Consider the following 25,401-nt stretch of genomic DNA (forward strand, 5'->3'; position numbering starts at 1 on the left):
GTCACCCATCCTCTGGATTGTAAGCTCATTGTGGACAGGGAACGTGCCTGTTATACTGTTATATCGTACTCTCCCAAGCACTTAGTGAAGTGCTCTGTACACGGTAAACAGTCAATACCTCTGATTGATTGACTGATGACTGCAGAGAATTCCACAAGGAAGGTAGAGTGACAAGATCCTTGGGAAAATGTGTTCGATATACAGAAAGACACTGATTGACTACTTTAGGGGTGCAAACTTCTTTCATCTCTTCAGAATATTGAGAGATGTGGGACATTGCCCCATGGCCTAGCAGAGAGAGCACAGATCTGGGACTCAGAGGGCCTGGGTTCTAATCCCGTCTCTGCCACTTGTCTGCTGTGTGACCTTAGGCAAGTTGCTTCACTTCTCTGTGCCTTAGTTACCTTAAAACAGGGATGAAGACCGTGAGCCCAATGTGGAATAGGGACTGGGTCCAACCAGGTTATCATATCTCTACCCCGGTGCCTAGTAAAGTGCTTGGCACATAGTAAACACTTAACAAATACTACTATCGTTATTATTGTTTTTGTTATTCTTATTATCCTTATTATTTTATTACCTTATTGAATTTAGCCCTGATGGCCAAGAGCTTAGAGGCTGATTATAACTGTGTGAGTCTCTCTTTCACATCCTTACCACCCCAGACATGCCTGCTCACAGAAATAGAAACTTAGCTGATGTCTACAGGGATGTGTGTGCAATAAAGTGTTCTTAACACACACACAAGTATACATGCATCCATATATACAAATCCCTCTTTGACCCCATTGTATACCTATTTTGAAAAGTTTGTTAGACGAACCCGACTGGTCATAATTCACTGTGCCTCATGTATAATAAGCAGAAACTCACAGGCCTTTATGATGAATTGCCAGGGTAACACAGAGACATCTTGTTTGCATTTCAATGCAAGCAAGTGTCAGATTCTTATTTCATTACTCGCCAGCACATTAGTGGATGGTTTTTAATTTCTTTTTTTTTTTCTTCTCCTGTAGCAGACGAAGATCCACGGAGACCTCTTCGCTCTTGCCACTTTCATGAGGGGCAAGGTTGTATTATTTTAAAACACTAAACTGTCTCAGACCTCACTCCCCGTTTTGCTGAATTAACAAAATAAATGATAACCCATGAGCCTGCCTGGTTTTCCTCACTTTTTGCAGGAAAAAAAAAATACCTTGCCCTCCTTAGACCAGTTTGGTAGAGAGCTAACTCAAGGATGACTGTGGCCTGTTCCTTCGAATTTTAGATTATTTAAATTTAGGATTTGCAGAAGGGTGGGGTCAGTGATGAGAGCCAGAAGAGGGTTATTTTCTCCACCTTTGATTCACAGCCCAGTTGTTTTTGATGTTTCCATTGATAATGACGAGCGAGAACAACAGATGAACCTCGGTCATGAAGGTCCAAGAGGCTGTCCATGGGAATTTATCGCAGTGCTTAATGAGTTTACCCAGGAGATCTCACCCTTTCTCATGCCTATTGTTGTCATAAGGGGCTGATGGAAAGTCAAAGTACCCAGAGAAGGAGCTTGGAATTCAAAATAACCTAGGTAAACTTTAGAAGTGGGTATATATGGAAAAAGTGTGAAGTCTTCTTTCCTCATCTTCCCTCTCAGTTGCCCACGAATTTCCTTTTCATCTCAATCAATTAATAATAATAATAATGGTACTTGTTAAGTGCTTACTCTGTGAGAAGTAAAATTAGTTTACTGAGCACTTACTGTGTGCAAGACCTCTGTACTAAGCACTCATTTCCTTGATTAATTTGCTTCTTGCTTCCCTACTTGCTTTCCCTCCTATGCTTGTCTTCCATTCATTCATTCATTCAATCATATTTGTTGAGCACTTACTCAGACACTGTACTAAGTGCCTGGGAAGTACAATTCAGCAACATTCATTCATTCATTCAATTGTATTTATTGAGCGCTTACTGTGTGCAGAGCACTGTACTAAGCGCTTGGGAAATACAATTTGGCAACATATAGAGTTGGCCCCTACCCATCAATGGTCTCACAGTCTAGAAGGGGGAGATAGACAACAAAACAAAACATGTGGACAGATGCCAAGTCATCAGAACAAATAAAATTAAAGCTAAATGCACATTGTTAACAAAATAAATAGAATAGTAAATATGTACAAGTAAAATAAAATAGAGACAATCCTTGCACATAACGGGCTCACAGTCTAGAAGCCCAGCTCCTCCCATCCCCTCTCCCCTTCTTAATCCTCTTTCCTGCTTCCACTGTCCCTTTTTACTTCTCCACTGATGTTTTAGGCACCCCTCAAAGAGCCTAGAAGCTCTTGTAGAGGAGAGGGAAAAAATCCTAGAACAGAGAAGAGTCAGGTGATGGAGAAAGTTTTCCCAATTCCCTTCTGCTCAGCTCAGCTACAGCAGGACTATATAATTATCTTGAGCATCAAGGAGTGCAGATTCATTGACGAGTCACCTCACATCTGTTGAGTTTAATGTCATTCAGAGCAGCCGCTGATTAAATGCACTCAGCGGCAGCTCCGATTAACATTTTAAAGATGGCAAACCAAATTGGACATGGAGCCTTGTAAAAAGAGGTTATGGAAATAGTTACAGGCACAATTACAAATTCCTTGGGTCACAATCAGTGTGTCCCTAGAATTGCAAATAAAGAGCTGGTCTGCCAGCATATCAGTCTACTGGAGTGCTTGGAAAGAAAGGGCCCAAATCAAACACAGAGGAGCCTTGGATTTAGCAAACTTTCCATTCCCAATTGATTCCCTTCCTCATTGCTTTCTATGGCAAACCAATAATCTTTGCTCTGAAATTAATCAATCAATGGCGTTCATTGCATGCTTACTACACAGAGCGCTATACTAAGTGCTTGGGAGAGAATGGTGCAAAATAGGCTAGTGAGTTACTGAAGAAAACTGAAGAAGCAGCATGGCTTAGTGCAGAGTACAGACGGGACTGGGAGTCAGAGGACCTGCATTCTGGTCTCACCACTTCTCAGCTGTGTGACGTTGGGCAAGTCACTTCACTTCTCTGTGCCTTAGTCTCCTCATCTGTAAAATGGGGATTAAAACCTTCTCCCTCATGCAACTGTGAGCCCCGAGTGGATCTAGGGGCACTTGTATCTACCCAAGTGTTTGGAATTGGTTTTGACACATAGTAAGTGCTTAATGAATATAATAATAATAGTAATAATAATGATAATAAGACCCTGGAGGCAAAGCCTGCCTGTCTATATTACCTTAGTGAAGATACATATCCTCCAGGTTAGCCTTCCCTGACAAAACCCTCATTTCTTCTTCTCCCACTCCCTTCTGCATCGCCCTAACTTGCTCTCTTTATTCACCCCCAGCCAGCCCCACAGCACTAACTTCTAATATCTGTAACTGATTTATTTATTAATATTAATATCTGTCTCCCCCTCTAGACTGTAAGCTTGTCGTGGGCAGGAAATGTGCATGCTTATTGTTGTATTGTTCGCTCCCAAGCACTAAGTACGGAGCTCTGCATAGCACAGGGTATTATTATTACTATATTATTGTGCCATCGAGTCATTTCCAATTCTTAGCAACTCCATAGATATACTTTCTCCAGAACGTCCTGACTTCTGCCATAATCCATAACCTTTCTAATGGTTCTTCCATTATGGTTGTTATGCTCTCTATCCATCTAACTGCCTCTTCCATGTTTTTCCTGAACTTTCCCTAGCATTAGTGTCTCCCCCTTCTAGACTGTGAGCCCACTGTTGGGTAGGGACTGTCTCTATTTGTTGCCAACTTGTACTTCCCAAGTGCTTAGTACAGTGCTCTTCACACAGTAAGTGCTCAATAAATACGATTGATGATGATGATGATGATGATGATTAGTGTCTTCTCCAGAGAATTAGTTGTCCTGATTATATGTATAAAATATGCTAGTCTAAGTCAAGTCATTTGGCCTTCCAAAGACCACTTTGGTTTAATTTGCTCTAAAATCCATTGATTTGTCTTTCAGGCAGTCCGTGGTATTTGCAAAAGCCTTCTCCAACACCACATTTCAAAAGATTCGAGGTAAGCACTCAATAAATGTGATCAAATGAGTAGAGTTAGTAGACACGGTCCCTACCCTCAAGGAACTTACAGTCTAGTGGGGAAGCCAGACAATAAAATTAATTACGGACAGGGGAAGCGGCGGCGTATATGTATAGCTGGGAACGAGGTATCAAAGTGCTTAAGGGACACAGAATCACGTACATTGGTGACTCAGAAGGATGGGGAAATGTCTTCCGAAAGATCATTCAATCAATGGCATTTACTGAGTGTTTACTGGGTGCAGAGCACTGTTCTAAGAGCTCGGAAGAGTAAAATACAAGAGAATTGGTAGTCGTGTTCCCTGTCCACAATGAGCTTAAAGGTCAACTTCACTGAGAAAACCTAGGGTTAAAGATGAACTGCCCTGCAAGAACTAAGCCAAAGTCTCCCTGGGGAGATTAAACCAATCTGGTTCCAAACTGGCATCAAGTTTCAGAGTGAAGTAAAGTTGTGATGGCTGCCAACGTTTTCTGTGACAGCTCTCTCCCTCTTAGCTTTCAACTCTCTTTTCCCTAATACCTCATCTCACACTCTTCTTTCCCCCAAACTCACCTTCTCCTGGTCCTTTTCTCCTTCCTCTTCTTGTCCCTCCCTGTCTGGAACTCCCTCCACCAGACCACAGCTCTCCCGGTCTTCAGAGTCTTCCTCAAATCCTACTTCCTCCAGGAGGAATTCCCTAATTGACTGTGCTTCTCCCCTGGTCATACCCTTCCAAATGCCACATCAGTAGGTATATTTAAATGGTGTTTATTAAGCACTAACTTTGGGCCAGGCACTGTACTAAGTGCTGGGGTAGATACAAGCTAATCAGATTGGACTCAGTCCCACACGGGGCTCACAGCCTCAATTTCCATTTTACAGATGAGGTAACTGAGGCACAGAGAAATGAAGTGACTGGCCCAAGGTCATGCAGCAGATAAGGCACAGAACCAGGATTAGAACCTAGGTCCTTCTGACTCCAAGGCCTGTGCCATATCCACTAGGCCACTCGGCCACTAAGCGTCTCAGAGAAGCAGCGTGGCTTCGTGGAAAGAGCACAGTCTTGGGAGTCAGAGGTTGTGAGTTCTAATCCTGGCTCCGCCACTTGACAGCTGTGTGACTTTGGGCAAGTCACTTAACTTCTCTGAGCCTCAGTTACCTCATCTGTAAAATGGGGATTAAGACTGGGAACCCCATGCGGGACAACCAGATTACCTTGTGTCTACCTCAGCGCTTAGAACAGTGCTTGGCACATAGTAAGTGCTTAACAAATACCATCATTATTACCATTATTATTACTACTATTATTTGCATTCACAGCCACCTGTAGTGCTTTAGAACATAGTGATTTATGTATTCTACTATCCTATTAGATTTTGAGCTCCTGAGGGCAGGGGTCGTTTACTAATTATAGTCTACCCCAAGCACTTAGTTCAATGCCTTACCCCAGTTACGATCTTAATAAATACTACAGACTGATTGATTGAACACTCATTGCTTCATCTATCCTTCTTTCTACTCTCTTCCTCCAAACTGTAAAAGTGTATGCTGCATTCTTTGTTACATTATAAACTCCACGAAGGCAGGGATCAAGTGCATTAACTGCATTCTACTCTACCAATTTTAATACAGATTAAAATCTTAGTAGTTACTATTGATTGACTATGCCCTTATTGACCCTTTTTTTACTCTATTTTTCCTCCAAACTCTAATTAATTTTGTCCCTGCCTCTTCCTTTACAAAATAATATCCTAGAAGGATGGGATTATGACTGTTATACTTCCATTTGTATTTTTACAAGTAGTTATTACAGTGCTCTGCACACAGTAGTTCTCAATAAATTTAGGCCTACTCCATGATATAACCATTCAGCTCCTTGAAAATATGGATGTATTGTGAACGGTTGTTTGGTGGGGGCAAGTTTTCCCACAGAAATGCAGGCTGTAAATTAGGTTCTGTTTCAACCCCTGGAAAAGTTACATAAATAATAATAATTGGTGGCATTTGTTAAGCACTTACTCTGTTCCAGGCACTGTTTAAAGTGCTGGAGTAGGATAATCAGGTTGGACACAGTCACTGTCCCACATGCTCAAAGTCTTAATCCCTGTTTTACGGAAGAGGTAACTGAGGCACAGAAAAGTTAAGTGATTTGCCCAAGGTTACACAACAGCCAAGTGGCAGAGCCAGGACTAGAACCCACAGAGAAGCAGCGTGGCTCAGTGGAAAGAGCATGGGCTTTAGAGTCAGAAGTCATGGGTTCTAATCCCGGCTCCACCAACTGTCCGCTGTGTTACTTTGGGCAAGTCACTTCACTTCTCTGGGCCTCAGATACCTCATCTGTAAAATGGGGATTAAGACTGTGAGCCCCTTGTGGGACAACCTGAATACCTTGTAACCTCCCCAGCGCTTAGAACAGTGCTTTGCACATAGTAAGCGCTTAATAAAAGCTATCATTATTAAAAAAGCTATCATTATTATCCTTCTGAGTCCCTGGCCCGTGTTCTCTTCACTAGGGAATTCTGCATCTAAAATACCTTTATGTCCCAGATGCTATAAGTTAAATGTCACTGAACTACAGATTTAATCTTCATTAATGTAATCCAAAATTTAACATCAAAATTCTAAATAGATTAGGAATTGAAATATAATTTTGAGTTCTTACATGAGACTGCAAAAGTAGAAACTTGTAATGTTGTCTGTGGTAGAAGTTTTTCCACTTTTGTGAAGAGTTCATCCATTTTATATTGGACAGCACAAACCTGGGGGTCAAAGGACCAGGATTTTTATTCCGGATCTGTGTCCTGCCTGCTGAGTGATCTTGGACAAGACAAGCAAATTCTCTGTATCTCGGTTTCCTAATATATAAGATGGAGATTTAATTCCACTTCCTCCTACTTATACAGTGAGCCCCATGTGGGACAAAGACTGTGTCTGACCTGATTATCCCCAGTGCTTAGCACAGTGCTTGGCAAATAAAAAAACACTTAAAATTATCATTACTGGTATTAATAATAATAATAACAATAATAAGAGCAAACTTATTATTTTCTTCTTAAATCAGGTTAATGTCCACTGAACACTTCTGGGCACTCCCGAACTCCTTTCTTCAAGATCTTCTTCTTCATTCATATTTATAAATTCACCTGCTTTCTTGAAAACTTTTTAATCCCAAGACTAGCTGGTGGTGGAGGAACCATAACTTCTTTGTCGGTGTCAGAGTCTACTACGATGCATTGGATTGTCAAAATTGGATGAGGTACCCATTGGAAAACGAGTTCGCTGAACGAGATGTAATTAATTCATCAACATCGATTTTTAAGTTAGGTTGCCTCCTGAGTTCAACAGTCTCCTTGGTTATCTATCTAGGGGTCACTGCATTGCCTTGCCAACAGACACAAACTATGTGCCCTGTTTCCTCCATGAAATGTTCACTGATGATCGCTTCATCTCTGCCCAGGGAGTAAAGATCACATGAGAAACAGCATGCTCTAGTGAATAGAGCACGGGCCTGGGTGTCAGAAGGCCCTGGGTTCTAATTCTGGCTCAGTCACTTATCTGCTGTATGACCTTGGCCATGTACTTTCTATGCCTCAGATACCTCATCTGTAATATGGGGATTAAAACTCTGAGTCCCACGTGAGGCGGGGACTGTGTCCAACCTGATTAGCTTGAATCCACCCCAGAGCTGAGAACAATGCCTGGCACACAGTAAGAGCTTAACAAATACCACAATTATTATTATTAAAGAGAGATTTTTTTTTTTTTTTTTTTTACCTGTACAGCTTGGCCAGAATGTCGGAATGTATGTATGGAGTAATGTATCAACCATACATGTCATATCCCATTGTTGGGAATGGTTGCAACATGAGATGGTTGTAACCCAGGATATGCCTGCACTATTGATTGACTGATTGATTGACTGAGAGGTACCAAACACAGAAGCCACATCCAACTTTCCGAGCGGTGACATCAGTTTATTTTGGGAGCCACCCTCAACATCAAATGGAAAGACAGAATCACCAACAGTGAGGTCTTGAAATTCAGTCTGCTCATCAGAATTATTGGATTGTTCCTCTAGATTGTAAACTTGGTCAGGGAACATGACTGCTAATTCTATTGCATTGTCTTCTCCCAAGCGCTTACTATGTGCAGAACACATAGATTGATCGATTGATTGTAACAGTTTTTTCGAGTAGGAAACATGAGTGAAAAAAGAGCCCAGGTCTGAGAGACAGGAAACGTGAGTTCTAATCCCAGTTCTGCCACTTGCCTGCTGTGTGACATTGGGAAAGTTATTTAACTTCTCTATTGCTGCTTCCTCCATCCCCCTGGGCTGCGAGCTCCATGTGGGACAAGAGATTGGGTCTGATTTTCTTATATTGTCCCTGGTTTGGTACAGTCCCTGTCATTCATTCATTCATTCATTGAATCATATTTATTGAGTGCTTACTGTGTGCAGAGCACTGTACTAAGCAATTAGAAAGTACCATTTGGCAATATATAGCAACAATCCTTACCCAACAATGGGCTCACAGTCTAGATGGGGGGGGACAGAGACAACAAAACAAAACAAGTAGACAGGCATCAGCCCATCTTCTAGACTATGAGCCTGTTGTTGGTGTAGGAATTGTCTCTATTTGTTACCTAATTGTACTTTCCAAGTGCTTAGTACAGTGCCCTGAACATAGTAAGTGCTCAGTAAATATGATTGAATAAATGAATCAACAAGTACCATAAAAAAATAAGAGCTTAATGGGGGGAGCCCTCTTGGAAGAAAGCTTAGCAGGTTGAATAATCAGCCTTATCATAATAATAATGATAATAATGGTACTTGTTAAGCACTAACTATGAGCCAAGCACTGTTCTAAGCACTGGGGTGGATACTAGCAAATAGAGTTGCATATAGTCTCTGTCCCACATGGGGCTTACAGTCTCAATCCCCATTTTACAGATGAGATAACTGAGGCCCGAAGAAGTGAAGTGACTTGTCCAAGGTCACACAGCAAACAAGTGGCAGAGCTGGTATTAGAAACCAGGGCCTTCTGACACCCAGGCCCGTACTCTATCCGCTATTCCATGCTGCCTTCTCATCACCATCAGCACTACCTATTTTCATGAAGAACATTGAACCAATCACTTGAGGCAAAACAAAAGAGTTCAGAGATGCCATCCTTGCCCTCAAGCAGCTTACAGTCTACCAGTGAAGGCAAGTGGTTACCGAAGTGGTAACAAGTGCTTAGGTTACTTGGAAGGGCCCAAAGTGAAAATGGATGAAGATTAGAGATTACCTGGGGAAGACCTCCTGGAGGACATGTGATATCAAAAGACAGGAAGAGAAAGGTGGTCTGTCAGACAGAAAGCGGGGAGGGAGATCAAGGCATGGACAGAGAAGGTGTTGATCAGAGGCACAGTTAGCTTCAGGGGAATAAAGAGTTCATGCTGGGGTCTCTCAGGGTTATTTCTTGAACTCCCAGGCCACAAAAATGGCACTTAAATCTCACAACTCCGTCCCCCCGCCCTGACACATATGTACAAATCCTACATACTCTATTATTTAAGCACCAATTTATGTGCACATTATCATCTGTCTCCCCCACTAGACTGTAAACATCTTGAAGGTTGGGATCACATAGAATAATTTTCACTGGACTCTCTCACAGAGCTTAATACCATGCTGTACACACAGTAGCTGTTCAATGAATCAATCCATCGATCGTATTTATTGACTGCTTACTGTGTGCAGAGCACTGTACTAAGCTCTTGGGAGAGTACAGTATAACAGAGTTGGTAGACACGTTCCCTGCCCACAATAATACTATTGATTAACTGATGGATGCATACAAGTGGGAGTCAGAGGAAGAAACAGTTGGGTAGCCTGGGCCAGCAATTCTAGCGAGGTGGCCTCATCTTTTTCTCACCAGGACTACATATCTCTCCCTTCCAAACTGTGAGCCCATTGTTGGGTAGGGACCGTCTCTATATGTTGCCGACTTGTAATTCCCAAGCGCTCAGTACAGTGCTCTGCACACGGGAAGCACTCAGTAAATACGATTGAATGAATGAATGAGTGCCCTTGTCATGACATCTGCCCTAGTCATAACAAAAATTTAGTCAATGTAGCAAAATCGCCTTCAACCCTATTCTACAGTGATTTGCTATCTTCCCCTGATTCCCTTGCTTGCTTGCTTTCTTGATTGATTGGTTCCCTTGCTGACATGATCTCTGAATGAGGATCTAATTGTTTGGAACATCACCCCAATAACTGAACCTCTAAAATACAATCACAGCACCCCCTCATTAAGCCTGCTAAGAAACCACATTCCAAATTTTCTCCAAGTTTTGCTAAACTACACAATCCATCAGTCATCCAGTGTTTTTTATTGAGCCCTTGTGATTTACAGAGTACTATACTAAGAGTACTATACTATATTTGGGAGAGTAAAATACAACAGAATTAGCCAACATGTTCCCTGCCCATGAGGAGCTTGCAGTCTAGAAAGACCAAAAGATATTTCTTTTCCAAGGGAAGGAGACTGAGCCCATGTCTAATTTTGAAGACTTGTGGGGCACCTCTGGCTACAGAATTTAGAACCGTTCACTTTGCAGCAGGAAGAATGAAAATTGGCCCATTCTAGGAATTGAAAGAAGTCAGAGAGTGGGAGCAGAGATCCATTAACAGATACTCGGAGATCGAGGCTGGGGAAAGAGTAGCTTCTTTCAAACTCAGCCCCTCTCTGCCTCTCAGAGTTTACTTACCTCAAGCATTAGCAGACCCTGTCTTCTGTCACTCCCCACCACATTACACTGTGGTAATGGCTGCCTAAATCAAGTACATAAGAAGCCGGGACCCGACAGGTTTCAAAGTTTCTGAAGGAAAAGAAAATTGTGAAATGGCCCACCGGGGCCATGAAGCAATATCTAAGAGAGCAGACAGAAGCCCAGAGCCACGATGCTCTGGCAGAGAGATAACGAGGTCCCCCGCTGAGCTGCCACCAGCATTCTCAGAAAAGAAACAAATTGACAACATTCAGAAAGAATATTCTTCATTTCCAACAGTATCACTTATACCCTTTGGCATAAAGCGCCTCCTGTCTTATTAACGTCTTCAACTTATTTTAGTGCTGAATTCAAGGTGAAAGGGGGGAGGGGAAAATGAGGATAAGTTTGGTCCCGACTCCTGTAGGAACCAGAAGGAGACGGTGGCAGAGATGAATTGTAGGCCTAGAAAAAGCATTTTGGGGGGACGTAATGTATAATGTACCTTTTTTTCATTCAATTCAGCCTAAACAACATCCTATCAGGTCAGACGGAGAAGAAGGTGAAAAGAAAGATACAGAGCACATGGAGAAATTAAAACCAAAATATAAAGTTGTCCTTCATAGTCAAAGGCACCACTGACCGTGAAGTTTACCTAAGAGTGGGTGTTTAACTAAAAGCCAAAGCGGGAACCACTGTTCTGGCCACATTGTGCACACCACAACACTGTCCTTCATGTTGTCATGCTCAGTGTTTGCAACACCTGGCATTTTATTTTTTCTTTGCTTCCTTGTCTCTCGCTCCTGGTGAAGCATTTGCTCAATGAGAGTACCTCCTTTCTTGATGGCACTGTGCTAATAACAATAATAATAATGGTGGTATTTGTTAAGTGCGTACTATATGCCAAGCACTGCTCCAAGCGCTGTGGTAGATACAAGATAATCAAGTTGTCCCATATGGGGGCTCACAGTCTTAATCCCCATTTTACAGATGAGGGAACTGAGACACAAAGAAGCTAATTGACTTGCCCAAGGTCACACATCAGACAAGTGGCAGAGCCAGAATTACAACCCATGACCTCTGACACCCAAGCCCAGGCTCTTTCCACTAAGCCACGCTGCTTCTACTACTCAGTTCTGTCCTCAAAAATGACACCCAGATGGTATACAGCTTTGGTACAGCTTTCAGAGGCTTTGTTTCATCATGTCCTTAAAACATTTTCTATGCTGTCTTGCTGTCCATTTCCCAGTTTCGGCATGCCATACAGTAGTTGTTTGCGTATCCTGCTGTTGCTCATTCTCCACACATGTTCCCCTCCGTCCCCCTTCTCCCTCCAATGTAGCTGTGTTATGATGAGCATAACTTGTTTGTTGGAGACCCTACTTTCCATAGTTTCATTGTCCGTGAATACCAAATGTCATTGCCACTGACTTTGGCTCATAAATGATGCTGTTGGAACTGCTCAAGGAGCCAGATGAGGTACTAGGGTGCCGTATTGAAGGTTAGATAAAGATAGAAAAGGTTAGATAATCCCACAGTTCTGTTTGCCATTAATTTTGTCTGGCCTCTGAAAACACCCTGACAGTCTCCCAAAGGGTGTGCTGGCCTTCTTGATTAGGTTATCTTATTTCTTTGTCTATCACTGCATCTTTAATTACTCTGCTACCTAGGTAAACAGGATACTGTGACAGCATTTTTTTTCCCTATGGCATTTGTTTCCCATGGCATTTCCCTGTGGCATTTTGTCCCCATGGCATTTCCCCTTGGCATTCCCCTCAAAAATCTCCAGCGGCTCCCTGTCAACCTACACATCAAGCAAAAACTCCTCACTCTCAGCTACAAGGTTCTCCATCACCTCGCCCCCTCCTACCTCACCTCCCTTCTCTCCTTCTACAGTTCAGCCCGCACCCTCCGCTCCTCTGCCGCTAACCTCCTCACTGGGCCTCCTTCTCACCTGTCCCGCCATCGACCCCCAGCCCACGTCCTCCCCCGGGCCTGGAATGCCCTCCCTCCACACATCCGCCAAGCTAGCTCTCTTCCTCCCTTCAAAGCCCTACTGAGAGTTCACCTCCTTCAAGATGCCTTCCCAGACTGAGCCCCCATTTTCCTCTCCTCCTCCCCATCCCCCAGCCTGACCTCCTTCCCCTCCCCACAGCACCTGTATATATGTTTGTACAGATTAATCACTCTATTTACTTGTACATATTTGCTATTCTATTTATTTTGTTAATGATGTGCATTTAGCTTTAATTCTATTTGTTCTGATGACTTGACACCTGTCCACATGTTTTGTTTTGTTGTCTGTCTCCCCCTTCTAGACTGTGAGCCCATTGTTGGGTAGGGACCGTCTCTATATGTTGCCAACTTGTACTTCCCAAATGCTTAGTACAGTGCTCTGCACACAGTAAGTGCTCAATAAATATGATTGAATGAATGAATGAATGAATTTGTTAAGCACTTACTAGATTCCAGGTGCTGTACTAAGGGCTGGGGTCGACATAAGGTAATTGAATTGGAAACAGTTCCTGTCCCACATAGGACCCACAGTCTTAATCCCCATTTTGCATATCAATCAATCAATCAATCAATCGTATTGATTGATTGATATGAGGTAAATGAGACAGTGAGAAGTGAGGTGACTTACCCAAGGTCATACGGCAGACAAATAGCAGAGCCAGGGTCAGAACCCAAGTCCTTCAGCCTCCTAGGTCTGTTCTCTATCCACAAGGTCATGCATTTTCCTCCGTGCTGCCAATATAATTTTTTGGCTGTTTGTTTGGATTCCCTGGTGCAGGCTGATACTTTGTTTCAGTTTTCTTCTGACAGCCTTAGCTTGTAGCGCCTGGCTAATTTGATCAAGTGGCTAAAAATATTTGCATGTCTTACAGAATGTGGGCTTCTAGGATGCAGTTATCTGCAAACTAGTTCTTGAATGACTGCTTCTAGGATTCTGGATGATACTCAAAGTGTGTCGAGATGGAACAGGTTGCCAGAAGCACAGCCTAATGCCTGCATCCAGTTCCCTTTTGGCATCCTCCAGTAGGAATGCAGGAAATAATCAGTACAGAACCAAAACCGCTATGTATCCCCTTTTTACTCCATTGGCAGTGGGGAGTAGATCAATCAATCCATCAATCAGTAATATTTATTAAGTGCTTACTGTTTGCCAAGCACTGTAATAATAATAATGATGATGATGGCATTTATTAAGTGCTTACTATGTGCAAAGCACCGTTCTAAGCACTGGGGAGGTTACAAGGTGATCAGGTTGTCCCACAGGGGGATCACAGTCTTAATCCCCATTTTACAGATGGGGGAACTGAGGCACAGAGAAGTTCAGTGACTTGCCCAAAGTCACACAGCTGACAACTGGTGGAGCCGGGATTTGAACCCCTGACCTCTGACTCCAAAGCCGGTGCTCTTTCCACTGAGCCATGCTGCCTCCCCGTACTCACTGTACTGAGAAGCAGTGTTGCCTAGTCCATAGAGCCCGCACATGGGAGTCAGGAGGACCTGGGTTCTAATCCCAGCTCAGCTACTTGTCTGTTGTGTGACCTTAGGCAAGTCACTTCACTTCTCTGGACCTCAGCTACCTCATCTGTACAATGGGGATTAAGACTGTGAGCCCCATGTGGGACAGGGACTGGGTCCAGCCTGATTTGCTTGTACCTACCCCAGCACTTAGTAGTGTCCGGAACCCAGTAAGCACTTAAGAAATATCAGTATCATTATTATTATTGCTGTGATTATTATTCATTCATTCAATCACATTTACTGAGTTCTTACTGTGCGCAAAACACTGAACTAAGTGTGTTTGGGAGAGTACAATATAACAGCAAACCAACACATTCCTGCCCACAACGAGCTCACAGTCCAGAGGGGTCTTGTCTCGTCTTAAACTATCTAGTCATCTCCGACCCATAACGACGCCATGGACACATCTCTTCTGGAATTCCCCACCTCCATCTGTAATCGTTCCGGTAGTGAATCCATAAAGTTTTCTTGGTAAAAATATGAAAGTGGTTTACCATTGTCTCTTTCAGTGCAATGAACTTGAGACTCTGCCCTCGACTCGCCCCAATGCTGCTGCTGCCCAGCACAGGGGAATTTTGATTTGTAGCAGATTGCCTTCCACTCACTAGCCACTGCCCAAGCTAGGAATGGAATGGGTATGCCTCTGCTTGACTCTCCCTCCCATAGTCGAGACTGGTAGAGTACTGGAAACTTGCCAGGTGCGACCCTGAGAGGGGATCTAGAGGGGGAGACAGACATTAATATAAATAAACAAATAAATAAATAAATTACAGACATATACAAATATAAATATATGTGCTGTGGGGAAGGGAGGGAGGATGAAGGAAGGACCAAGTAAGAGTGGCACAGAACGGAGTGGGAGAAGAGGAGGGCTTAGTCAGGGAAGGCTTATTGGAGGAGATGTGCCTTCAATAAGGTTTTGGAGTGGGGGAGAGCAACTATCTGTCTGATAAGGGGAGGTAGGGGTGCTCCTGGCCAGGGGTAGGATGTGGCCGAGAGGTTGGCGGTGAGATAAATGAGATCATTAATTCACTCATTCAATCGTATTTATTGAGCACTTACTGTGTACAGTGAGAAAGTTAGCATTAGAGGAAGGAAGTGTGTGGGCTGGGTTCATTCATTCATTCATTCAATCATATTTATTGAGCACTTACTGTGTGCAGAGCACTGTACTAAGTACTTGAGAAGTACAAGTTGGCAACATATAGAGACGGTCCCTACCCAACAACGGGATCACAGTCTAGAAGAGGGAGACAGACAACAAAACAAAACATGTGAGCAGTCCCTGCCCCACATGGGACTCCTAGTCTATGTCAGGACGGACATTCAACCCCTTTATTCAATCTTTCACCAAATCCTGTTAGTTTTTTTTGTTTTTTTAATGGTATTTGTTAAGCACTTACTATGTGCCAGGTACTGTTCTAAGTGCTGGGGTAGATACAAAACAAGCAGGTTGGACGCAGTCCTTGTTCCACATGGAGCTCACACTCTTATCCTCATTTTACAGATGAGGTAACTAAGGCACAGAGAAGTGAAGTGACTTGTCCAAGGTCACACAGCAGAGAAATAATAATGATGGTATTTGGTAAGCGCTTACTATGGGCCAAGCACTGTTCTAAGCATTGAATCCAGGTCCTTCTGATTCCTAGGCCTGAGCTTTATCCAGCAGGTCATGCTGCTTCTTTACCAGCTGCATCTCAGTTCTACCTTCTACCTCCAAAACATCACCAAAATCAGCACTTTCCTCTCTATCCAAACTGCTATCCTGCTGCTCCTAACACATATCCTATCATACCAGAAGACTTCTTGGGATCTCTTGCAGTGTGAGGCAAGCCAAAGAAATATTACAGCATTTCAAATGTGCCACCTCCACCCCCTCATGGAAGAGAAAGTTGTAAAAAACCCAACTCGGGCCATTTCCATAGACCTCTCCTGTCTTTTTCCCAACGAAAATAAGGTTCAGGATTTTCCTGCAACACAAAAAAGCCTAAGATCGTTAGCCTTAGGCTTTGGAAGTCTCAGTTCAGTTCATCCTTGGCACTATGGATAATTACAATAAAAAGGCAAGTAAGAAGAGCAATCACTGCAGTTCAAAGAGTCAGATGAATTGGACATGTTACAGTACTCACAGCCAAAGCCTTGACTATGGATTCAACTGTGCAGTCTTAAAATAAAACACGCATTTTACTGTGGGGATTCATCTTCTAAAACAAGGAGCTGACAAATTGGCAGGTCACATTCCTAAGGCATATGGGGCAAGTCAAAGCCATCCACTGGCTAGTGTAGGAAGGGATAGCATAGGAAACATGGCCTACTGGATTGAGCTTGGGTCTGGGAGCAAGAAGGATATGGGTTCAAAACCCAGCTCCGCCACTTGTCCACTGTGTGACCTTAGGCAAGTCAGCATGGCTCAGTGGAAAGAGCACAGGCTTGAGAGTCAGAGGTCGTGGGTTATAATTCTGGCTCTGTCACCTGTCAGCTGTGTGACTTTGGGCAAGTCACTTAACATCTCTGTGCCCCAGTTACCTCATCTGTAAAATGGGATTATGACTGTGAGCCCCACGTGGGACAACCTGATTACCTTGTATCTGCCCCAGGACTTAGAACAGTGCTTGGCACATAGCAAATACTTAATGAATATCACAGTTATGATTATTTTTATTATTATCCCCACCCATCCAAAGCTGGAACTCATATCTGTCCAACAGCAGATCTCCCTGTCTTCAAAGCCTTCCTTAAATCCCATCTCCCCTCGGAAACCTTCCCCTATCAAATCCCACCATTCCGGGCCTTCCAATAAAACAGCCACCCTTAGCAGTTCTTTTCTATCATAGGTTTCACATTCCCCACAGATTCTCCACTCTAAGGAAAACTCATGCTTTAAAATGTATGCCTAAAGTAATACTTCAAGCCTTCACATAGCCATTTCTTCCAGCATCACAGCACGTTTGTTATTATATTGTACTCTTCCAACCACTTAGGACACTGCTTTGCACACAGTAAGCACTCAATAAATAGGATTGAATGAATGAATAAACATTCCACCCAGATGGAGGCCTTTCAGGAGAAGCAACATGACCTAGTGGATAATAATAATGGCATTTGTTAAGCACTTACTATGTGCAAAGCACTGTTCTAAGCGCTGGGGGGAATATGAGGTGATCAGGTTGTCCCACGTGGGGCTCACCGTCTTCATCCTCATTTTACAGATGAGGGAACTGAGGCTCAGAGAAGTTAAGTGACTTGCCCAAGGTCACACAGCAGGCATGTGGCAGAGCCAGGATTAGAGCACAGGCCTGGAATTCTGAAAGTCCTGGGTTCTCATTCTGGCTCGTTCCTTCAATCATATTTACTGAGCGGTCACTCTCCCTCCCCACATCTGCCAAGCTAGCTCTCTTACTCCCTTCAAGGCCCTACTGAGAGCTCACCTCCTCCAGGAGGCCTTCCCAGACTGAGCCCCCTCCTTCCTCTCCCCCTCCTCCCCCTCTCCATCCCCCCTGCTTTACCTTCTTCCCTTCCCCACAGCACCTGTATATATGTATATATGTTTGTATGTATTTATTACTCTATTTATTTATTTATTTTACTTGTACATATCTATTCTATTTATTTTATTTTGTTAATATGTTTTGTTTTGTTCTCTGTCTCCCCCTTCTAGACTGTGAGCTCACTGTTGGGTAGGGTCCATCTCTATATGTTACCAACTTGTACTTCCCAAGCACTAGTACAGTGCTCTGCACACAGTAAGCACTCAATAAATATGATTGATTCATTGATTGATTGATTGATTGATTGATTGCAGGGTACTGTACTAAGCATCCACCACTTGTCTGTTTCAGTTACCTCAGCTGTACAATGGGGATTATTCATTCATTCATTCAATCATATTTATTGAGCGCTTACTGTGTGCAGAACACTGTACTAAGTGCTTAGCACTGATTAAGAGGGTGAACCCCATTGTGTACAACCTGATTACTTTGTAGCTACCCCCGTGCTTAAAGCAGTGCCTAGAACATAATAGTCACTTAACAAATACCATAAAAAAAGGAGCACAGCCCAGTAGAAAGAACACAGGCCTGGGATTCAGAAGCCCTTTCATTCATTCATTCATTCATTCATTCAATCGTATTTATTGAGCACTTACTGTGTGCAGAGCATTGTACTAAGCACTTGGAAAGTGCAATTTGGCAACAAATAGAGACAATCCCTGCCCAACAATGGGCTCCCAGTCTAAACGGGGGAGACAGACATCAAAACAAATAAAAAGGCAACAATAGCATCAATATAAATAAATAGAATTAGGGATCTATACACATCATTAATAAAGTAAATAGAGTAATAAATATTTACATATATACAGAAGTGCTGTGGGGTGGAAGGGTACAGCAGAGGGAGCTTGTCGGGGTGATGGGGAGGGGAGAAGGAGCAGAGGAAAAGGATGCTTAGTCTGAGAGTTCTAATACCTGAGTTCTAATACCGACTCTGCCATTAACCTGTCATGTGATCTTGGGCAAGTCACTTCTCTGGGTCTCAGTTCCCTCATCTGCAAAATGGATATTCAATACTTGTTCTCTCTCCTTCTTACTCTGTGAGTCCCATGTGGGTCCTAATTATCCTTTCTATACCCCAGCATTTAGTACAGTGCTTAGCAAAGAGTAAGCACTTAAACAAATTATCTTGTCTATACCCCAGCATTTAGTATAGTGCTTAGCAAAAAGTAAGCACTTAAATACCAAAATTATTATTTTTAATCACTATTATTGCTATTATTACTCGTCTTAAGAACACTCCCTAGTTCTAATGATGTTACATTTACTTACTGTACTTATTTACTAACTGCTTCATCCTTTCCACATTCTGGTTATCACCTGTCATATCTTTGCTCTTCTTCCCTCTTTTACTATATAATAATAATAATAACGATGTTGGTATTTGTTCAGCACTTATTATGTGCCAAGCACTGTTCTAAGCACTGGGGGGATACAAGGTAATCAAGGTTGTCCCATGTGGGGCTCACAGTCTTAATCCCCATTTTACAGATGAGGGAACTGAAGCACAGAGAAGTTAAGTGACTTGCCCAAAGTCACACAGCTGAAAAGTGGCGGATCCAAGATTAGAACCCATGACCTCTGACTCCCAAGCTCGTGCTCTTTCCATTGAGCCACGCTGTGTTCCTCCTCCATTAGCTTGCAAACCTCTTGAATGAAATAATAATAATAATAATAATGGTATTTGTTAAGCGTTTACTGTGTGTCAGGCACAGTACTAAGTGCTGGGGTGGATAGAAGCAAATCAAGAAGGATAGAGTCCCTATCCCACATGGGAATCACAGTATTTTTACAGACATGGTAACTGAGGCCCAGAGACGTTACGTTGTAAAAATAATAATAATAATGTCATTTGTTAAGCGCTTACTATGTGCCAAGCCCTGTTCTAAGCGCTGGAGGGGTACAAGGTAATCAGGTTGTCCCAAATGGGGCTCGCAGTCTTAATCTCCATTTTCCAGATGAGGTAACTGAGGCTCAGGGAAGTTAAGTGACTTGCCCAAGGTCACCCAGTTGACAAGTGGCGGGGCTGGGATTAGAACGCATGACCTCTGACTCCCAAGCCCCTGCTCTTTCCACTGAGCCATGCTTGCCGAAGGTCACACAACAAACAAGTGGTGAATTGGGATTAGAACCCATGACCTCTGACTCCCAGTCCCCTGCTCTTTCCACTGAGCAACACTGTTCTTTCCTTCTTGAAAGCAGAAACCGTATTTTATGGACCTCTCCCAAACACGGCGTACAGTCCTCAATAAGTACTTTGGATTGCTTGATCCAGTGATTTTGAGAAGCCCGCCCAACCCTCTGAGTTGCCAAGAGTGTTCACCTAGAACAAACTTTGTTTTTGAAAAAGAATTTACCGCCATCCAGGACGAATCCTAAATAAATTCCTAGTCTCAGACCCTTTTCTTCCTGTTTAGTCCCCTGAACAATAATTACTCTCTCCTGTATATCTAGAATACTTTTCAAGCCAAAAGGACCCAGGGTGCTTTCTATACCAAGCACTGGGTATTACTTCACTAAATCTATTTATTTATATTAATGCCTATCTCCCCCTTTAATAATAATAATGATGATGATGATGGCATTTGTTAAGCGCTTATTATGTGCCAAGCACTGTTCTAAATGCTGGGGGAGATACAAGTAGTGAGAGAAGTAGCATGGCTCGGTGGAAAGAGCACGGGCTTGGGAGCCAGATGTCATGGGTTCAAAGACCGCCTCCACCAATTGTCAGCTGTGTGACTTTGGGCAAGTCACTTAACTTCTCTGTGCCTGTTACCTCCTCTGTAAAATGGGGATGAAGACTGGGAGCCCCTCGTGGGACAATCTGATTACCTTGCATCTCCCTCAGTGCTTGGAACAGTGCTTGGCACCTAATAAATGCCTAACAAATACTATCATTATGATTGTTAGTATTACAAGGTAATCAGGTTGTCCCACATGGGGCTCAGCCTTAATCCTCATTTTACAGACGAGGGAACTGAGGCACAGAGAAGTTGAGTGACTTGCCCAAGGTCACACAGCAGACAAGTGACAGAACTGGCATTAGAACTCATGACCTATGACCATGACCTCTGGCTCCCAAGCCGGGGCTCTTTCCACTAAGCCACTAAACTCTTTCCACCAAGGCACGCTGCTTTTCATTCATTCATTCATTCATTCATTCAATCGTATTTATTGAGTGCTTACTGTGTGCAGAGCACTGTACTAAGTGCTTGGGAAGTACAATTTGGCAACATATAGAGACGGTCCCTACCCAACAGTGGGCTCACAGTCTAGAAGGGGGAGACAGACAACAAAACAAAACATATTAATTTAATAAAATAAATAGAATAGTAAATATGCTGCTTCTACAAGCCTTCAAGGCCCTGCTGAGAGCTCACCTCCTCCAGGAGGCCTTCCCAGACTGAGCCCCTTCCTTCCTCTCCCCCTCGTCCCCCTCTCCATCCCCCCCATCTTACCTCCTTCCCTTCCCCACAGCACCTGTATATATGTATATATGGTTGTACATAGTTATTAGTCTATTTATTTATTTATTTATTTTACTTGTACATATCTACCCTATTTATTTTATTTTGTTAGTATGTTTGGTTTTGTTCTCTGTCTCCCCCTTTTAGACCGTGAGCCCACTGTTGGGTAGGGACTGTCTCTATATGTTGCCAATTTGTACTTCCCAAGCGCTTAGTACAGTGCTCTGCACATAGTAAGCGCTCAATAAATACGATTAATGATGATGATGATGAAGTAGTAGAAGTGGGATTGAAAGCAACCCAAAGGGGAAAAGAAAGAGAAGAAGAAAACAAATAACTTGGAATAAAACTAATAACTTGAGGGAGAGTCGGGATGGCAGAGGATATTGGCTCTGGAAAGCAGAAGAAAAGGTAACATTTTAGAACAGGGGTGAGAAGGAGAGCCTGTTCAAGTGCCATTTAAGAGACACCCTAAACCCACCTCTCTGGTGTCAGACTTAATAATTCTAACGCTTAGGCTGTTGGCTCTAGTTCTCTCCCTCAAAGGTGGAACTTCTAAGGATAAAATGCCTAGTGTGAGACATATTGTCTACTGTTTTATGCGTGCTAATGTGGAAAACCAGTCGATCAACAATATTTACTGAATGCTGCCCTCAGTGAGTTTACAGTGTAGCTTGGGAGGCAGGCATTTGCAATTTTTGCCTAGCTCTTCCGTGATCTGGGTATGTGCTGAAAAGAGAAAACAGCTATGGCATTTTGACAGATGAGAAAAAATGGCAGGCGAGGTTAAAATTATTTATTCATTCATTCAGTTGTATTTATTGAGCCCTTTCTGTGTGCAAAGCACTGTACTAAGAGCTTGGGAGGATACACTATAACAATAAACAGACATATTCCCTGCAATGAGCTTACAGTCTAGAGATGGAGACAGACATGAATATAAACAAACAAACAAACAAACAAATAAATAAATAAATAAATAACCAGTGGATTTACTACTGTATGGTCCCAGTTTTTTATTAAATGTAATTTCATTACCCTAAAGATCCCATATGGAAAAATATAAAATAAATTCTTAATTTGCAAAATCTATGAGGGTAACAGCCCCCACATCAATTTGGGCTCCTGTAGAGGGTAAATGAGGAAAAGCAAGTGTTTAGAGCACCTTTGGTACATTAAAGATTGTCGCTAACCCTACTTGGTTATGAAATAACCAGCAGTGACATGATAGAAAGACTCTTTTTGCTCCATGAAGACATTATCTTTTAAAGATCAGAAGTGTAGCCCAGTGGAAAAAGCATGGAAAGGGGAGTCAGAGGACCCCCTGGTTCCAATCCCTGTTCCACCGCTTCCCTGCAGGGAGAACTTGGAAAAGTCATTTAACTTCTCTAGACCTCAGTTTCCTCATTTGTAAACTGGGGGTTAATAATGAAGCTTGTTAAGTCTTTACTATGTGCCAAGGACTGTTCTAAGCTCTGGGGTAGATTCATTCATTCAATCGTATTTATTGAATCTGATTATGTATTATGCTTACTGTGTGCAGAGCACTGTACTGAGCGCCTGGAAAGTACAATTCAACAACAGAGACAATTCCTGCCCACAACGGGCTCAGAGTCTAGAAAGGGGGAGACAGACATCAAAAAAGTAAATAGGCATCAATAGCATTGATATAAATAAATAGAATTATAGATACATACACAACATTAGAGAAGCAGCATGGCTCAATGGAAAGTGCTGGGGCTTGGGAGTCAGAGGTCATGTGTTCAAATCCTGGCTCTACCAATTGTCAGCTGTGTGACCTTGAGCAAGTCACTTAACTTCTCTATGCCTCAGTTACCTCATCTGTAAAATGGGGATTAAGACTGTGAGCCCCACGTGGTACAACCTTATCACTTTCTATCCCCCTCCAGCACTTAGAATGGTGCTTTGCACATAGTAAGTGCTTAACAAATGCCATCATTATTATTATTATTATTATCATCATCATCATCATCATCACCATTAATAAAATTAATAATAAAGTTAATCAGGTTGGACATAGTTCCTGACCTACATGGGGCTCACACTCTTAATCCCCATTTTACAGATGAGGGTACTGAGGCACAGAGAAGTTAAGTGACTTGCCCAAGATGACACAGCAGACATGTGGCAAAGCCGGAATTAGAACCCCGGTCCTTCTGACTCCTAGGACCTTGATCTAACCTCTAGGCCATGCTGCTTCTCTAAATGCCTGTTTAATGCCTTTTCTCCCTCCCAGAAGATTGTACGCAATCCAAGAGGAGGGGGGCAGGAGAGATAAAAGCATGTTCCCCTCCTCCCCATGTGACCAACACATCAAAATGCTCAGGAGACTCTTCAGAAGTCGGGTGTAGGAGGGAACAAAAGGGATTTGTTTCATTGTCACCTCTGCTCTGCTAGACAGGGACCACTGATTATTGTATATCAGTGTGGGTTGTCACAATAATAATAATAATAATAATGATATTTGTTAAGCCCTTACTATGTGTAAAGACCCGTACTTTGTGTCAAGCCCTGTAAATCATTTAACTTCCCTAGATTTCAGTTTCCTCATCTGTAAATTGGGGGTTAATAATGAAACTTCTTAAATGCTTACTATGTGCCAAGCACTGTTCTAAGCACTGGGGTAGATACAAGCTAATCAGGTTAGACACAGTTTGCATCCCACATTGGGCTGACAGACTTCATTCCAATTTTACAGATGAGGGAACCAAGGTAAAGAGAAGTGAAGTGACTTACCCAGGGTCACCCAACAGACAAGTGGCAGGGCCAGGATTAGAACCCAGGTCCTTCTGACTCCCAGTCCAATACTCTATTTCCTTAGGCCAAGTGCAGCTGCTTCCAGTAAACCACAGTGCTTTGGACCTCCTGTTGTGGTAGTTCATTAGCCGAAGAGTAACTATGCTAGGCCTTCTCAGGATGGCACCTGGAGAGTTTCCAGTACTCTACTAGTCTCGACTACCAAAGGGAGAAAGGAGAGAAGGTTAGCACTCCCCTGGAGAAGGATGGAAGAGGTCCTAGTGGCCTATACAACACATATATGGTTAAGGCATTGCCACCTACTTCGTGGCATCTAACCAAGTTTTCCCCCTTTTAGACTGTGAGCCCACTGTTGGGTAGGGACTGTCTCTATATGTTGCCAACTTGTACTTCCCAAGCCCTTAGTACAGTGCTCTGCACACAGTAAGTGCTCAATAAATACGATTGATTGATTGATTGATTGAGAGTTAAGCAGAGACCTGTCCATTCCATTCCTAGCTTAGCCAGTGGCTAGCGAGCGGAAAGGCAATGTCCTACAAGTCAAAACTCCCCTTTTCTGGGCAGCAGTGGCATGGGAGAGAGTCGAGGACAGAGACTCATTTACTCAATCAATCAATCAATCGTATTTTTTGAGTGCTTACTGTGTACAGAGCACTGTACTAAGCGCTTGGGAAATACAAGTTGGCAACATATAGAGACGGTCCCTACCCAACAGTGGGCTCACAGTCTAGAAGGGGGAGACAGAGAACAAAACCAAACATATTAACAAAATAAAATAAATAGAATAGATATGTACAAGTAAAATAAATAAATAAATAGAGTAATAAATACGTACAAACATATATACATCTATACAGGTGCTGTGGGGAAGGGAAGGAGGTAAGGCGGGGGGATGGAGAAGGGCAGGAGGGGGAGAGGAAGGAGGGGGCTCAGTCTGGGAAGGCCTTCTAGAGGAGGTGAGCTCTCAGTATGGCCTTGAAGGGAGGAAGAGAGCTAGCTTGGCAGATGAGCAGAGGGAGGGCATTCCGGGCCAGGAGGATGATGTGGGCCGGGGGTCGACAGCGGGATAGGCGAGAACGAGGCACGGTGAGGAGATTAGCAGCAGAGGAGCGGAGGGTGCGGGCTGGGCTGGAGAAGGAGAGAAGGGAGGTGAGGTGGGAGGGGGCAAGGTGATGCACGGAAAGAGGCAATGGTAAACCACTTCCATATTTTTACCATGAAAACTCTACCTGAACAATTGCAGATGGAGGTGGAGAATTCTGGGACAGA

General features: G+C 43.1%; 2 non-coding genes across 2 annotated transcripts; one reads left to right on the top strand and one right to left on the bottom strand.

Annotated features, from left to right (window-relative positions):
• Nucleotides 1–14,917: 14,917 nt before the first annotated feature.
• LOC119936406 lies at nt 14,918–15,055 on the bottom strand. Its single transcript, XR_005453736.1, has one exon. It is a non-coding gene; the product is annotated as a small nucleolar RNA SNORA7 (small nucleolar RNA).
• A 9,283-nt stretch (nt 15,056–24,338) lies between these two features.
• On the top strand, nt 24,339–24,461 carry LOC119936093. The gene has a single exon (XR_005453640.1). It is a non-coding gene; the product is annotated as a U6atac minor spliceosomal RNA (small nuclear RNA).
• Nucleotides 24,462–25,401: the final 940 nt, after the last annotated feature.

The sequence above is a fragment of the Tachyglossus aculeatus genome, chromosome 1 (assembly GCF_015852505.1).
Source record: "Tachyglossus aculeatus isolate mTacAcu1 chromosome 1, mTacAcu1.pri, whole genome shotgun sequence".
Taxonomy (NCBI): Eukaryota; Metazoa; Chordata; class Mammalia; order Monotremata; family Tachyglossidae; genus Tachyglossus; species Tachyglossus aculeatus.